The following is an 18,241-nucleotide window of genomic DNA, read 5'->3' on the forward strand; positions in this document are numbered from 1 at the left end:
GCCTCATTTCCTCATCTGTAGAATGAGGATAATAAAATTACCTTTCCTTCCACACTTTGTCTTCCTTGTGTATTTAGACTGCAAACTCTTCACTATTTCATTATGTGTATGTACAGCACCTGGTACAATGGGATATGGGGTCTTGGTTGGAGCCCCTGGAGGGTGCCATAATAAAAACAAATTCTCCTAATAAACTGCTGCAGCTATGTGACAAATAGCAATGTGATTGTGTCCAAAGTAGAGATGAATACATGGGTTGACAAAACAAAACCCAAAAGACACTCTACCAAAGCTCAGCATAAATCTTGACCTGTGACTGACTCATGCTGGTTGCATCAGAGACTGAAATTGGAACACCAAGGTTTCATAGGGAATGACTTCTGAACACAGTCTGCTCCTGGCTTTTACGATGAGATTTCATTTGCAAACCAAGGTTCTCATATTCTAGTGGGTGCCGTATTTAAACTTACATAAGGTATTTTAAACTTGCTTTGACTTTGGGATGTGTGCTGCTGCAGCAGTAACAAAGAGGTAAGGAAAGAGAATGACCATGATAGCAGTCAGATATGTCAGAGCTCTGGAAAGAAATTAAACAGGCTGTGCCTTCCTTCACAAACCTAAAGTTCATCAGCTGGTCATGTTGTATGATTTCAGACACTACAGTCACTTTTTAGATGACTGAATGTGTCGGAAGAACTCCCTGGTCCCCTCTGGCATGTTCTCTTGGCTTTTTTCTTTATTCTTCTAAGAAAAAAATAAAATAGATTCATAGATTTAAGGCTAGAAGGGACATCTATGATCATCTAGTCTGACCTATGTAAAATGGGCAATCAGCCCCATCCAGTAATTTCTGCATAAAGCCCGTAACTTCTGCTTGAGCTACAGCATATTTTTTAGTAAAATATCAAGACTTTATATACAGACTTCAAGTGATGAGAATCCACCATATCCTTAGGTAACTTATTCCAATTATTAATTACTTTCCCTGTTAAAAAGTGTGCCTCATTTCTAGTCTGACTTTATTTAATTTCAGCTTCCAATTATTGTTTCTCATTGTGCCTTTTTTCTGCTAAATTAAAGAGCCATGTACTATCAAAATGCTCTTCTCCATATGTAGACTGTGATTAAGTCACCTCTTAACCCCCTCCTGAATAAATGAAGTAGATTGCGTTTCTTTAGTCTTTCACTATAAGGCAGGATTTCCAGACCTCAACCCATTCTTCTAGATCTTTTTGGAACCCTCCCCATTTTTTTAAAAACTTCTTTTTTGAACATGAAACATGAAAACAGGACACAGTATTCCAGTAAAGGGTCTCACTAACGGGGTCGGCTCGAGATTTTTTGCCGCCCCAAGCAAAAAAAAACCCTCCGAGAGTGCAACTGCCGAAGCAAAAAAAAAAAAAAGGGTGGCCGGAGTGCCACCCCTGGAATTGTGCTTGGTTTGCTGGTGCCTAGAGCTGGCCCACTCACTAATGTCAGATCCAGAGGTCATATCCCCTCCCTACTCCTACTTGATATTCTCCTGCATATACATGCCAGGGTTATATTTGCCCTCTTCGGTACAGCATTACTTTGGGAGCTCATGTTCATTCGGTTATCTGTCATGATCTGAAGTTCCTTCCAGAGACACTGCATTCCAGGCTACAGTGTAACCATCCCTAATTTTATAAATGTGACCTACATTCTTTGTTCCTAGATGTATGGCTTTGAATTTGGCTGTGTTAAAATAAATGTTGTCCAAATGAGTCCATCTTACTCCAAATCAGCCCATTTTACCAAGTGATCCAGGGTGGTATGTTTAACCCCAGTGACCCCAGAACTAGCAGCACAGACCCCCTGACAGAATTAGAAACACTCAGCAACTCATGGAAGCTGGAACCAGGAACAGAAAAGAAAAAATAACCTTTTTCAGTGTCATTAAAGCTGCTTTGCCTAGATGAGACACCACACCTTCCAAGAGGCTTGTTCATGTCAAATGTGTGGCGGTTCAATTATGTACAACTGGAAGAGGCTGCAGAGTATGAGACGTCTATAGCTACAGTGCCACTTATGTCGATATAATTTATGTCTCTCAAGGGTGTGAATAATCCACCACCCTCAGCGACATAAATTACACCAATCTAAGCACTGGTGTGGACAGCACTACGTGAGCAGGAGAGCTTCTCCCACCGACATAGCTACCGTTGCTCGTTGGGAGTGGATTAATTAAATCAACGGGAGAACTCTCTCCCATCAGCTTAGAGCAGCTACACTAGAGATTTTACAGCAGTGCAGCTGCATCAGTCTTATAATAAAGGCATCTTTTTCCCTTCCTTCCCCTATGTTACAAAGTCTTTTCCTATTCAGTCAGCGTCAGGCGTTAACACTGCACTGCAGCCATTTGCACAGTGTCCTGTTTCAAGTGTTTCTTCATTAGCTGCGTATAAATGAGGGACACGGGTCTCGCTATGGCATTTGATTAAAGCTGAAGGTGTCACAAATTTTGTAGGCACACTGACAAGCAGAGTGTCATTAGCACTTTCCTCCAAATCAGTTCCTGACAGCAGCACAATGAAACACCAGCAGAGCTGACCCTCTTGTCGATGACCCAGCAGAGAAGCTAAGGACTTAATGAAGCACAGGGAATCAACTATCACCACTGCAGGTGGTCTGTTCAGGTCAGGGTTGATGTGCATTGGTTAGGAGCCCTGTGAAAAAATCATTGCAATTGTCCACGGGGTACATATTGTGTGGATATAGGACATCATTCCACAGGGCAGTTAATCTAGCACCTTTTAGCTCCATTACATTCAATTTGAAAATATAAACACACACACAAAAAGAATATGAGCTCAAACGCTGAAGGTCTCAGGGAACAGCTGACATTTTCATGAAGTCTGTGTGCTAGTTAAACCAGTTTTGAATTCTAGATGAATTCATTTGAATCAAATGAACTTTTTATTATTAGATTTAAAAAGAGTTTTCATTCAGAAATAGCTTCTTTTTTCTTTCAAAAAAAAATTCCAATGTGATTGAAATTTTCTGTTTTTCATAAAAACAACAAGGAGTGGCACCTTAAAGACTAATAGATTTATTTGGGCATAAGCTTTTGTGAGTAAAAAACCTCACTTCTGCAGATGCATGCTTTTCATGAAATTCTGTGATATTTACCAAAAGTTATACAGAAAAAAATCATTTATTGAAAACCTCAAGGTTGTAGTAAGTAAAACATCCAAAAAGCAATTTGAATAAAAACTTCAGTAAAAATGTTGGTTAAAACCTCAAGGAAAATTTCACACAGAAAAAGGGAAACTGGTGAATTTTGAACCCTGCCAAACAGAAACTATTTTGAAATGTTGACATTTCTTGCAAAATCACTTTTGCATTTTTCCATCAGCGCTAATTATTAATTATTATTATTATTTCTATTACTACTGCTATATTATTATTATTATTAATTATTAAACATATTGGTCTATGGTAGGATCCACTACGTGCTGCAAGGTGCTTTCCAAACATTCTGGCAAGTACAGTTTCTGCTATGAGACACTCTCAATCTAGGGACAGAACATCAGGAAGAGATTAGGGAAAGGGAACTAAGAATCAATAGGCAATCTATATATCTACGTGATTAAAAAAAAATCTGTAATGACATAAAATAATAGATGTTAGAAAGATACATGGCAACTCTATCCAGCTATCCCTCCCCACTCAGCCTCCCAACTTGTACCCACACCCTGCTTCCATTGAAACCAAAAGGATCAGCCACACATTCTGTACCAAACAGTCTGAGTTGACCACTTGGCCATTTATAGCTATTTGAGTGAAGATGCCTTGGTAATTCTGCCTTTTCTGCTAAAGTTATTTCAGACTGCTAGAGAATCTGAATGCAGCAGACCAACGAGGTCTCAACCTGCACCTTGCTTCGCTTTGGAGGAAGATGATTTTGTCCCTCATTTCAGCCAGATAATCACTCCATCAAATTAAAGCAATTGGCATTGGCTTTTCTGGCCATCAATAAAGATTTCCATTTTAAACTTTGTTACTCTCTTATCTCTTTCAATCCAAAACCTTCACTAGCTCACTGACACCTTTGGAAGTATGCAATTTCCAATTCAGTGCACTAGCCACTATAATCTCACAGTGGCAAAAAGTCTTGGTGATGAGAAGACCTCAGTGTAATGGTTTAATTCTGGGTTATCGGTGTTTGAATTTTTGCAGAAATATAGAAAAAATGAGGAATTCATGCTTTAGAAATAAAATGGCGTGATTCTGAAAGATGCTAAGTACCCTCAATTTCCATTGAGAATGATGAGATTCGGGAGCTCAGCACAGGGGAGGGAATAGTACCTTGCATGTACATAAAAGGTTGTTACAAGGAGAAGGGAGAAGAATTGTTCTTCTTAACCTCTGAGGATAGGACAAGAAGCAATGGGCTTAAATTGCAACAAGGGAGATTTAGGTTGGACATCAGGAAAAACTTTCTAACTGTCAGGGTGGTTAAACACTGGAATAAATTGCCTTGGGAGGTTGTGGAATCTTCATCATAGGAGATTTTTAAGAGCAGGTGTCAAGGCTGTATCCCCACTTTGAACTTTAGGGTACAAGTGTGGGGGCCTGCATGAGGACTTCTAAGCTTAACTACCAGCTTAGTTCTGGTCCGCTGCCACCATTCCCTTCCCTGGGAAGCTTTTAGAAACCTTTCACCAATTCCCTGGTGAATACAGATCCAAACTCCCTGGATCTTAAAACAAGGAGAAATTGACCCTTCCCCCCGCCTTCCTTTCACCAACTCCTGGTGAATACAGATCCAACTTCCTTGGATCTAAAAACAAGGAAAAATCAATCCAGTTCTTAAAAAGAAGGCTTTTAATTAAAGAAAAAGGTAAAAATCATCTCTGTAAAATCAGTATGGAAAATAACTTTACAGGGTAATCAAACTTAAAGGGCTCAGAGGACCCCCCTCTGTCTTAGGTTCAAAGTACAGCAAACAAAGATAAACACTCTAGTAAAAGGTACATTTACAAGTTGAGAAAACAAAGTAAAACTAAGTCGCCTTGCCTGGCTTTTTACTTACAAGTTTGAAATATGAGAGACTTGTTTAGAAAGATGGGAAGAACCTGGATTGATGTCTGGTCCCTCTCAGTCCCAAGAGCGAACAACCCCTTAAAACAAAGAGCACAAACAAAAGCCTTCCCCCCCCCCAAGATTTGAAAGTATCTTGTCCCCTTATTGGTCCCTTGGGTCAGGTGTCAGCCAGGTTACCCGAGCTTCTTAACCCTTTACAAGTAAAAGGATTTTGGAGTCTCTGGCCAGGAGGGATTTTATAGTACTATACACAGGAGAGCTGTTACCCTTCCCTTTATAGTTATGACAGCAGGTTAGACAAACACCTGTCAGGAACGGTTTTAGATAATACTTAGTCTTGCCACGAGTTCAGGGAACTGGGCTAGATGACCTCTCGAGATACCTTCCAGTCCTATGATTCTATGATCAGTGGTTAATGCATAAACAGGAAGTGTTTGGGTTACGAGGTGGTTTTCACAGAAGGAGTAGCAATTCCTGGGAACTGCTCCTTAACCTCCAAGAAAGACAGCTGGAGAGGAGATTATTCAGAGTTCAGAGAGGTCTCAGACATGGTGATAATCAAAAGTCACATTTAATAATAAGAATCCCGCAGCTCAGCAAATGTCTCTGCCACAGACAAATGACTGTCATAATCTATACTAATCCAACTTACTTTTGCCATCCTTTGACTTTTTTCATTTTTTGAGATGTATTGCATCATTGCATTCTCTCTGTATAACAGCTGATGTATGATGCACATATCTGGGGCTTTAATAGGGATATTATCTTTATTATTTATTTGAATGACAGTGAACTCTGATCTCTACAGTACGCATCTTTTTTACTGTGGCTCTATAACATTCGCCTGCGTCATAAAATACCAGCTGAAATCACATCCCTGCTGAGATAAGGCCATAGCAATGTGGCTTCTTTAAAGACAATCAAATCCATTCCAGTGACTCTCCTAATATCATTTTGGAATGGATAGCTGCTTGGATTCCAAGCTTGAAAACTCATTTCCCAATCAAAATTGAACAGGATTCACATTTATTTCAAGTTTAAAACAAAAGAGTGGTTAAATTAACACAAAGGGACCTGTTGTGTCACTGTCCTGGGACTGACAATTTGACTTTCTGTTTCTCAGCCAAAAGTAGGGATTGATTGGAGGAGACAATGTTCAGGACTAGAATAGGAGTTGGTTTTAAGAGTGGTTCCAGATTAGAATTGGATTATTATTGGATCCAGGTTGAATCTAGATTACGTTTAGGCTAGCATTTGGATTCCAAGATGAATCAGAGTCAATGATCAAGTTCTGATATGTTGGCACTGATATGTGGATCCAAGCTATTTTTGTGAATTTTCAACCCAAGACAGTGGAAGTTTGGCAAGGTTAATTGATCTAATGAGATCTCCACTATCCTGGGCAAAAATATATTGAGAATTGCTGTTCTCATGAGATTTCAGCTGCATGTACACCAGAACCAGAAATGATAGACTCCATCCAGTCCAGAACCAAATCCATATTGGCAGGTCCAGAGCTGAAAATTAAAATCCTTCTCCGTGCCCAACATTCAAAGCGTTTCAGATCTCCGAAGGTTCCGAATTTGACACAACTCAGGTCCACAAAATCTTAAACATAGAAAAATCCCCTAAACTAACTAACTAACAAACAAATAAATGTGACATGATTCAGAATTCTTGTACTTTTCCTTCAATGGAATCTTCAAAATTAACTATGCTGGAAAGTGCTCATCTCATAGTATTTCTGGCCCAGCTGAGAACAGGCAAGAAGGGAGATTTCAAAAGCAAGCCTGATCTCATAAGCTATCCACGCCAAAGAAGTTTTAATAAAATTAAGTTAGAATCTAAAAGCCACAGGGTGGTCAGAATGAAAAGGGCAAATCTAAGCTCCATGTGATGTTGACTTCAGTAGAACTACATCATGTTATACCATGGGACATTCTGGCCCAAGGTCTTTGTGGGTTTCTATTTTGTGTGTGTGTGTGTGTGTGGTGTTTTTTTACCTATGAGGAGGGAGAAAACTCATTTATTACCTTTGGAAGATGAAATTCCTTGGCATAGTCTTTTTGTTGCTGTAGTGTTTTTGGTGAGCTCCTGATCTCTCTTAGTCCCTCATGCAGCTCAGAATTAAGCTTGGGACATCTCAAAGCTCTCAGTGAAATAGGCTCATCTCTGTAACATCACAACCACCCATAGAGAAAGTTCCCCAAGTGTCAAAAGTCCAGGATTTTTTTTAAAAAATGGAAATTACTAATATCCTGAATTTAGTGACCCTTTGTAACTGCAACAGGGCATGAGCAATGCCTGCAGTTGAAAATATTGCCCATTGGTTTTTTAAATCAACCTCTTGTCTGGTGGCGAGACTTCAACTAAGCCTCTATTTCTAGCTCCACCTCACTCCATTCCATCCACTTCAGTCCTTGTCACCACAGAAACCAGCTTGGCCTAGTCATTGGCCTGGTATGGTATCAACATCCATCAGTGCTTTCCTGGGACCTTTCCCTTAGGGTATGTCTCCCCTGCAGAGTTAACCCAGGGTCCTACCCGGGAGTTAGCCCAACCCTCCCCTACAATCCATACAGAAAAACCTCTGACCCTGCTTTGCAGGTGCTGTTAGCCCAGGCTAGCTTTCTCGTATGGGAAAGGGAAGGGTGTTAGAGCCCAAGATCCACTTTCCCTCGGGTTAGGACCCATTCACTTTGCAGTGAGGACACAAGCTAAATCACTCAAGTGCTACCAGTCCTCCAATGTCCTCCCTGAAAGACGGACAAGTTCTCCCTCAATAGACTGGGAAAGAAAACTAGAGTGTCTCAGCACAAAGAAGCATGAGATATGCCTAGACACACACCCGTGAGTGCAGAAACAGTGAGGACACAGTAACACGTGTAGGACTTTGCTGTGGGAATGTTCGCACCCGGGCTAGGCTAACTTGGACACCAGTCACCCAGATTAACGGTGCAGTGAAGATATGTCCTTAGAAGACCACCAGCCTCCATGAGAAGGAAGATTTAACAGACACTTCTGAGAGCAAACCCTTTGCTGCAGAAAGGTTCATGAAGAAGGCTACAATCATTATAACCTAACTATGCCAAAAGAACCTGGCTTTTCTACATCAGGCAATTAACCCCAGCTGGCCTTTTTCTCCAATCCCTTATTATTCAGGAAAGTAAAGAACTTTCAGATCATTTACAATGTTACTGGAAATTTTATTTAGTGATAACTTCAAACTTTTCATTTTTAGAAAAAAAAAACTCTCAAAAATAGAGAAGCAAAACCGATTACTACATATAAGTTTCCTAATTCTGTTCTTGACAGCTTGTATTGCCTGATGTGTTTGGTGCAATCATATATTTAACTTAAAAGGGCACTGTCAAGATTTTCCCCCATCTTTTCTCTTCCTCACTATTATTATTAGACATAATAACTGTCTAGAAACTTGGCATTTAAATATAAGCGTCGTTAATAAAGTTTTTTCTCCAGCAGGCATGCACAGACTAGTTTGATGTTGTGGGGTTGTTCATAAATGATGGGTACAAAAAAAGTTTGTTAATGTAGCTATGGGCTTCTTATGTTTTGTTATAAGGTACTGTCGGGAACCTCATGATTTGTTATTGGTTCATTACTCATAAGCATTGGCCTGGGTGTGTGCTATTGCAGTGTTGATCATGAGCACTGGAGCTGCTGAAACAGATACATGGACTTTGCAAACATATATGAAATTGGTGGGTCAACTCTGGAGTTAGCAATTTAAAAATAATGTTGAAATAGTATTTAACAGAACTATTTTGAGCACAACTTCTCCAGAATCTCTGCATTCCGAGATTGATACAATACATGTGACAGCATGCAGGCATTATATATGAAAGTATTATTGTTAGCATTTTCTGTCATTTGATTGATTAGAGCTCCTTTTAACATTGCCTGCAATTTCAGATAGAAAATGAATCTGTGGCAAATTATCTGCAGAAAGCCTCTTACATAAAAAATATGTGGCGTGCTCCAGCAAAGGTTTGGAATAGTATCATGAATGATACAAGAGCTGACTTGATAAGTAATTTTCAAAACTAACACCATCAAGGAGTGTAATAATATATTCCATACACACACACACCCGTTATGCCCAGAGATCTAATAAATGTTGTGTTGATTTCTATTAAAGCTAAACAAATGATAAGGGGAAAAAATAGCCTTTAGTCCAATGTGAAAATTGTCAAAACTACTGTGTAGGAAAGAAAACTTTAATTGAACCATTTCAAGACTTCAGAAGCAATTATCAAACTCTTTCTTTCAAGTGGATTTTTATAGCAAAGGTGACTGTTACTGGAAAATACGGTTTGGTCAATTTCTTTTCTATTTTCTGAACAGACTCAGGGAACAGGAGGGACTGGAACTAATACATCAGGCAGCTATTTTCTTACAGATTTTCAGACAGTTGAGCATGACAGCTCTGAGAATCCCTCTGCCTAATCTAAATTCTGGCTCTTCAGCAGTCACTTCAGATTTGTCCTTTCCAGACAGAGCAACAGCAACAGCCTCCAATGAGTTTCACTGAAAGGATCCTGAGGCAGAGCAAAGTCAGTTTCCTGCTTGGAACAGGTTTCTATTAAGAGATTTACTTTTTTGTTATTATTAATGATTATTTTGTTTTCCCCACTCATGCTTGATGGATGGGTCTCCATTTGTTTGACTCCACAGCCCCATCACACTGTAGCTTCTAATTTCTTCTTCCCCTGGTCGCTCCCACCCCTTTGTAGAGCCACTGCTACTCTCATGTCTAAACCCCAGCCTTGCTGATTATTAAGCTATCATGCTGAAGACAGAGGCTGAGCCTTCCAGGAGCCACCATCTCATCCCTGATTTGCTCAGGAAGGTGACACAATCCTCTCTTTTTGATACCACAGTCAATTCCATTGTCTCCGGAATCACAGCGAGAGCTGGCTGGAAAACAAGAATACCATTTCATGACAAATGTCGAGGTTTTGACATTTGTTTTTGTTCTGCCTTGGAATGAAACCAAGTTTTTTTTGAAAATTTTGTAAAAAACATTAGTGAGAGAGACCCATCCACCCCAGGATAGCCCCTTGGATGTGGGAGAATGCAGCGTAAGTGTCACAAGTAAGTCCATGAATCAGCCAGAGCGGGGATTTGGTCTTCCACAGCTCAGGCTCTCCCCATTAGGCTATTCTACAGTCAGTCTCTCACTCTCTCATTTTGACCAGAAATTCCCTCCAGTTGAAACCGATACATTCTGCAAAGTTTCTGTTTCAACTACTCTGCATTTTCCATTGAAAAATTTGATGGCCAGCTCTAATCACACCAGAGGGAAGAGGGGAAACGCCTTTTTTTCTTTGCCAGGGGAATATACGGAAGGAAGCAGACGATCCATCTCTAGCATAGACATATCTTGTCTCTGTTTCCCAATAGAATAAAGTCACATGGCAAGAACAATGCTGTAAAGTACTCAATGCTGCTTTAATAAAGTAACCTGGCTTGTGGCCTAACAAAGCAGATGGCACTACAGATTATAGGCTAATGCCCTGGGATAGGCACTAAAAGGAAGAACTTCTTCATAAAAGAATTCAACAAAGAAGAAAATGGGCTGCCCTCAGTTTCTGTAATTTATATATTTCAGTTGGCAGAGCCAATGGAGACATTCCAGAAAACAAGTAGAAATCACAATCAGAATATTGGCTTGCATTGATGTAACACCTCTAACAGCCAGAGAATTTACACCCTTTGGGCCCAGTCCTGAAAAAGTGAGTCAAGCCTGAGTAAAAGAGGCAATGTTCACATGGACAGGCACTGCAACATAGCCCGCTACCCGATGCACCCCTCCTAACAAGGTACTGGTCACATGGGTCAAAGCTATGCAGGGGGACCCACTCACATTCTCTCGGGGAGAACCATCATGAATATTATACTTGCAATGACCATGACTGCTGCACAGTCCCACTTTGCAGGTTCTCCACTACTCTGCCCCCAGTGCAGCAGAACAATGTTATTCCACTGCATTAGGGCTTTGCTTACTTGTATAAATAGCCTCAAGATGGGGCCCTGTATATACAGTACACAGGGATCACTTTGTCTGCTAGTGAAATGCACCGCTTCTTTTAAACATCACATAACAGCATTGTACAACTGCTTAGGAGAGGATGCAAAGGGGAGTAACATTTCCATACTCCCAATAAAGCTGGAAAGGGGAATTTTAGGTAGGCAGGATGCAATTTATTAGATTGGAATTAGGCCAGGACTCCTTTTTTGTGCAAAGTGCGACAGGATCTGTAACAACTCAAAGTGGGTCAGGGTTCTGCATCTCATATGAAAATCATGAAATACAAACACCAAGCTGCTGTGACCTCTGAAGTGATGACAATCCATCCATTGTGTACTCGTTTGTAGCAGATCCATTTCGGGTGAGCAGTTGCGTTCAACTGGGCCCCAGCTGGTGTTGACTGAGTCTGGAGAGGGCAGGTAGAAGTAGTTTAATGAATCAAAAACGCTCTTTAAATGAGGTTTCACTGGTTTCCACCTTTTGTTTGCTTTCTAAGAAGAGGAAACCTAAAATTGTGATCTCACTCCAATCTCAAGTGGGCAAAAGTCCACATAATAAAGGCCCTTATCACAATGTGATGAAGATCCCAGCAGAGAGGCTCAGGATAGAAATGATGTGGAAACTGAACACTCCTCACCTCACGCCCACCGGAATGATCCATCCAGGTCAGCTTTAAGACTCCTTGGCACAAACCCCTGCCCTATTCTATAGTGTGGAGGCCTCAGCACCTTTGCGCTCTACAGCAGGTGGATTCTGAGGGGGAAGAACCTTCTCTAAGGTGGGCTTTATAGCAACTGAACCCATAGCTTTGTTGGGGAGGGGGGCAGAATCTGTAAATACTGACCACTGGGGCCTAGCCGGGGCCACTCCTCTCATCCAGCACCCTCTGGACCCAGCACTGTGCAAATGTACAGAACAGACCCCTTACCTCAGAGGGCACTGGGACCCATGAGATGTCCCCTGTCCTGCACACTATATAGCCTTGGGGGGGAAAACTGCAGGGTACATAGGTTTGTGGGCACACTGTTCTCTGGGCACACAGAACATATTGGGCTCTAGTCCTTTCAATGTTTATCTGGGACCTCCATTTTAAAATAATTTCCTTGTTGTTTGTGTGGTTAGTCCAGGAGGAAGGCACCTGCTGGCAAGTGTATTTTTCAGTGATAGCTTTTCTTTCCATGCTAGCAGAGCATCACAGCAGGAAATAACAAGGTTGCTGAGGTAGGTGATTGTCACAGCTTCAGCTTAGTGATTCTTTTGTTGGACAATGAAAATTATCAGCTGCCTAGATGATAGGACCCAATTTCAGAACCTTTATGTCAGTGATCACTTACTCACCCATTGGCTTTGGTGCGACTGCTCGTGTGTGTGCTTGCCAGTGGGAATTGTGCACAACTAAGCCCATGCAGAACAACCAAGTTTAAAACAAGCCATCTCTACTTACTTCCCAATAAATCTGGATGGATAAAGGAGAGTAAAAGAAAATTCCACAAAGATCTGTTTGAATTTTTACATGCATTTCCTTCCCTTCTGCTCACCCCCTCTCCTTTAATTTTCCATTCATATTCTAGCAAGCAAAGATGTGAACCACTCTTGTCTCTTTCTGTATAGAAACACTCTCTCAAAATCTCTTAGTCAAAATTTGTTCCTTCCATCGCTTCAGTTTCTCTTCTCCTTCCTGCTTCATGCAACCGATGCTTCATTAAATAGCCATAGAGTGTCTAGTCTTTTTCCTTCAGAATTCAATTCTCTATATCCCAGGGAATTAGCTCTTTAGTTCCCAAGAATACAGAACTAGTTTTGAAAACCTGTTGATTATCTAAAGCCCACCACTCTTTATTATTAGGGTCCCTCCTGTACCTTCTCCATCAGTGAAATAATATTGTATTTATAAGGAGCCAAAGGTCATACAGTATTGTGAATGTGGCCTTGTAAGATCCAGAGTCAGACTAATAGTTTATAGCTTGGACTCACGAGTCTTAGAACGTTACTTTTCTAATTTTCTTTAAAATTTAATCTGCACTGTCTCCTCAATTCGCCAGATTCTCCTGCTCAAACATTACCAAAGACAGTCATAGGGAAGGTTCCAGAGATGGAAAGATTATAAACTATGGAATACAAAAAAATAACACTTTATATACCTGTAGTGTCTTTCATCTGAGTAGTATTAATAGAGGCTGGGATTTTCAAAGGAGCCTCTAGGAGTTTAGATACCCAACAGCCTTTGGATTTCAATGGGATTTGGGTTCCTAACTGCCTCAGGATCCTTTGAAATCCCAGACTGAACCTCAGTTTATCTATCCATAAAATGGATATAAAATCTATTGTACCTCTTAGGGGCATTGAAGTTTAATGTGATTGTCCTTACTTAAAGTTACTGGGTTAACCAGTGGCAGAACCAGGAAGAGAACTTCTGAGTCATGACTCCCAGTTCCCGCTGCTTTAACCACTAGATATTCTGCCCTTGTGAACTTGACCCAACTCAATACAACTGTGTGAGAGCAAAACTCACTGCTGCCCGCTGTATTCTACCTGACATGTCACTGCAGAGGATGTAACTGAAAAACAGTTACAGTAGGAGAGAGCTAGGTGGCCTTTCTCCATTCGAAAATCAGGTGTTCCATGTTCCTATCCATAGCAGTTTGTGGCCATTTGAAATATGGTCTGGAATTTGATGGAGAAATAAAATTTTTCAATCAACAGCAGCAAGTATTACTGGATGATTTGTTTTATTTCTGATGTACCACATAACATGAATGAGAGAGAAAGACAGTATTTCCTAAAAGACACGTGGTTCAAATCCGATTTACCAGTTTTCATTAACCTCTGATGGTTAATCAACAAATAAGTTAACATCTGGTAATGAACAGTTCCTCTGTGAATACTGCTTTACTACAGTCATTTATGAATTGCTGTATTGGACACATTCCACTAGATCCCACTGAGAAAAAAGTCACGGTTATAAGGCACAAATTTGCAGTGAAATTTAACAAGCAGTTTTGAGCCAAATTCTGCTCATTTACAGCAATGTAAATGCAGAGTAACAGTTGATTATAAAGGGATTAATCTGGATTTGCAGCGGTGTTGCTAAGGGCAGGATTTGGCACTTTGTTGCCATTCTGTTTTCATTCTTAATGCTTCTCTGACCCTAGAGGGATCCCTAACTTACTCTCTGTCCTCCACCATAACAATTTCAAAAACTAGGTGGCTTTGATTTGTAGCTAGAGCTCGTCGGTACATTTTTGATTAAATGAAATTTCATTGCCCTGAAACATCTTGAGTTTTCATCTGGAAGGTTTTTTTGGTCACACACAGCAGACTGGGTGGTTAGGGCACAAGGCTGGGGATGTTGGGGACCTGGATTCAAGTCCTTGTTCTACCTGATTCAGAGTGATCTGAGGTGAAACGCTCTACTCAGCGTTAGGCAGAGCAAGGGCTTGAACCTAGGCTTCCTGTATCATAGGCCAGTGCTTTAAGCACCAAGCAACACATACACACCCTCCCAAACTCAAAAGCTGAGGTTCTGATCCACTAATGGACAGTTTGAAAATTTTCATTTGCACAAAAATGTATGAAAAGCTTTGTCTTCACTCAACAAAACCAAATTTTGAAACCTCAAAAGCTGCTGCAAAACAGAATTATCCCTTGGCTAGCTCTATCTGAAGATAAGGGGCCAAAGAAAGCTAAGCTAATCCTCTTATACATTATATTTATAGTTCCAGTTAGTGTCTCATCTAAAGTAACATTAAAAAAACCAAACACTTTCAGTGAAAGTGGTCCTGTTTTAGCACAAAGATTTTGTTGAAAATGGGGCCAATTTTGAATTCACAAGAGGCATAAATGCTCTGAATTTAAGCACTTTGAATGTTATTACAAATATTTCAGCTGCCTCTAAGATTCATGTGATCTACTACAGTGTATCTGTGTATACATTAGGGAGACACACAGTACAGTGTCTTATGCAGAAGGTAGTTCAATTCTTAAATGTTATTACACGGCAAACAGCCACTGATATGTCTGGAGCTGGCATCCTGGTGGCGTGACCTATGTTTGAGAAAACTTTTAAAATAAATCTTTTCCAGAATGTGTCATAATAGTAATGGTTATTTTAATACAATGCAGCAATGCATGTGTCCTCATTTGTTTAAGTATCTCTGCTCTCAGTAGGGATACAATTTATTTGATGACACATAAATATTCATGAGCAATATTACAATGAATATTTCAAAGTGAGAGACTAGCTCATATGCTTATTAGTTTGAGAAATGGAATAACTTTGTCCTCTAAACGTATTTGATACACCAAAGCATGTAAAAGCCGATGCAAGGGGTTAAATTCTGCCCTCAAAGTCAATGGGAGTTGTGTGTTCATATCTGAGGACATCGTTAGTTCCATCGGACCAAATGATTATCTAAACTGTGTTATCATTTCACGACTACTGCAAGTCACTCAGAAGACGAGTCAAATCCTGATCTCACTAAAGTCAGTGGGAGCTTTACCATTGACTCCAATGGTCCAGGTTTTGGCTGAATAGGTGAAGGTGGCAAACTTGCATCTGTTTGGCATTCAGTGGGTGTAGCAGAAAAGCAAATGAAGGGAAGATTTTCACTTACACTGGTGTCAATCAGAAGTTACTCCACTAAAGTTAGTGGTGTTACACTGTTGTAAAATGGGTGTGAGATGAAAATCAGATCCCTTTGAAGCAAACAGAGCAGTTATTACACATTTGATAGTTAGTTGTAATGTCTGTGTGTGTGTGTCAGTTGTTTTATTAATAGAGGGAATGTTAATAAAAGACCAGGGTTATTCATAGATCTCCTGTAAAACTTGCTCTAGGTTGGCCCATGGGACCTCTGTGTAATACCCCTCTGAAGAATGGTACCTGTTATAGTGCAACACCCCCCCCCACACACATACACACTCTTTAATCAGTGTCAGCACTGCATATGATACAATCCTACTGTGAGATCTGAACTCAGAATCATCCAGCTGAGCACTAAGATGCTACAACAGAGAGACACTTACTAGGTACTAACACACTCGAAATTAAAATAACATTTCATCTCTTCTTCACTTGGTAAAAATAGCCCACCGTGGAATGAAAATGCACAACTTAAAAATAACCCTAACTGACAATGCAGTAATAAGATGTCTTCAGGTCCTGTTAGGCTTTAATATAGAGTTGTTAGGTCAATGCAGAAAGACCATTCCTTTTCTATGTTGCTCCTCTGCACACTAAAGTCATACTAAACACTGTAGAATATTTTAGGATGTTCAATAATAAAAGGCCATACACCAAGCAGTTTTAATTAAGCCTGATGTGCAGTGACCTTGAAAACAGATCGGGATGTCTGTTTACTGAGTATAGTGCAGCTAAATACAGTAATTGATTTTCGTTAGTTAAACTGGAAATGGCATGGAACAGTTCAGCGTAATTTCATTGTCCCATGCTGTTTGGTAGTGGAAAGCAGGAGCAATAAATCTATTCATACTAAGGCAAAAGTTTCGCAAATATTTGCCTTTAACTCTCCCTAACTTGAAGAGTGAACACTTTGTTATCTTGACACTGATTTCTACCACACTGGTAATACAAATAACTTTTCTAGTGCCCTCCAGCCGAGGAGCTCAAATCATTTCAAATATTAAGCTTCTCAATGCCCCCATAAGCCAGGAATGTTTTCTCATTAGAGATGAGAAAACTCTGGCACAGAGAGGTGAAGTCATTTGCCCGGGGTTGAACAGGTACCCTGTCACAGGCCTGAGAATAAGCATGCTCCCATGATTTTCAGTTCTGTGCTTTATCCAGAAGACCAAGACTGATCTTCTAGGGCTGAATTCTCCTCTCGTACCAGTATAAACGAGAAGTAAGCCCGTTGACATCAATGAAGGTTGTTGGTGTAAATTCTTGGCAAGTAAGATCAGAATTAACCTTAGTCTCTCAAAGTCAGTTTTGTAAAGGTATTTAGGTTTCTAACTCCTGTTGAAATCAATGGGAGTTAGATACCTAAATATCTTTAAAAATCTGGTCCTAAGTTTCTTTGGCTAAATGCATACTTGTGTGTGTGTGTGTGTGTGTGCGCCACACTATAGATTTTTCAGTCTTCCATCTTTTCAGTATCTCCTGGGAAATTAAAGCACACTGAGAATGCTACTTGTGGACATTATTTACTCAACGGTATGATTTTGTCTTCATTCCTCTTATAAGCTGTGCCACATTGCTCTAGCAGAAAGAACAGGAGGTGCAAAGCAGTGAACCTTCCTCATTTTCTTTGAATTTTCACCAAAGATTACAATGAACACAAACTCAGAAGGCCTGGCTTTCCTCTCACCAACACTGATTTTACCTTAGTGATACTCCATTGACATCAACAAGGTTACTTCTAATTTACAGCCATGTGAAAAGTAAAGAGGCCCATTGTGTATATAACGGCTGTTACTTCAGCATGGGGTTCTGGAGACTTCCTCATAAGCATCTCAGGTTTTGCTCCTATGTTTCATCCATGTTATTAGAATCCTTGATACTATTATAGCTTTATAATGCACACTTGGATTAGGATTGAAATTTATTTAAAGCCTTTTCCAGGGATTTAATGACAAAAGTTGCTGTAAATTAGATTTAAGGTTAACTGGCAGAACAGAGTGGGACAAGATACTCTAGTGTGTCACAGAAAAGGATTGAGATGCATTGGCAGATAGAAAAGAGGTTGTGGTTCAAGACTGAAATGCATTGGCAAAAGCATGCACACAAGTGCACTTGGCTTTGGCAGCTGTGACTAGTCCTTCATGTGAAGCCACAATTTTTAAAAAGAAACATTTCTTGTATTTAGTCTCCTGCTGACACAAACGTTTGTTGTGGAAGGATTAAAAATAAGGACAAGCAAGCTTGCCTCCTGACTTGCCATGAGAGGTTAGTCTGGCTGGTATTTCTCCCAAATGTAGGTTAGACCAGAAAAGAGAAATGCTCATTTGTTCATCCAAGCATGCCACTGACAAGAGTTCATCCCCCAAACAACATGCGGTTTCCAGGGCTATTACATTCCAGTGGTTTTAACATTCTGCCAGTGCATTAAGAAGAAGAAGGTGTTTGCAGAGTCTATAAATTGGATCTCACAAAATAACAAT

The sequence above is a fragment of the Terrapene carolina genome, unplaced genomic scaffold, assembly GCF_002925995.2.
Source record: "Terrapene carolina triunguis isolate 2854851 unplaced genomic scaffold, T_m_triunguis-2.0 Scaffold629, whole genome shotgun sequence".
In the NCBI taxonomy this organism is placed as follows: Eukaryota; Metazoa; Chordata; order Testudines; family Emydidae; genus Terrapene; species Terrapene triunguis.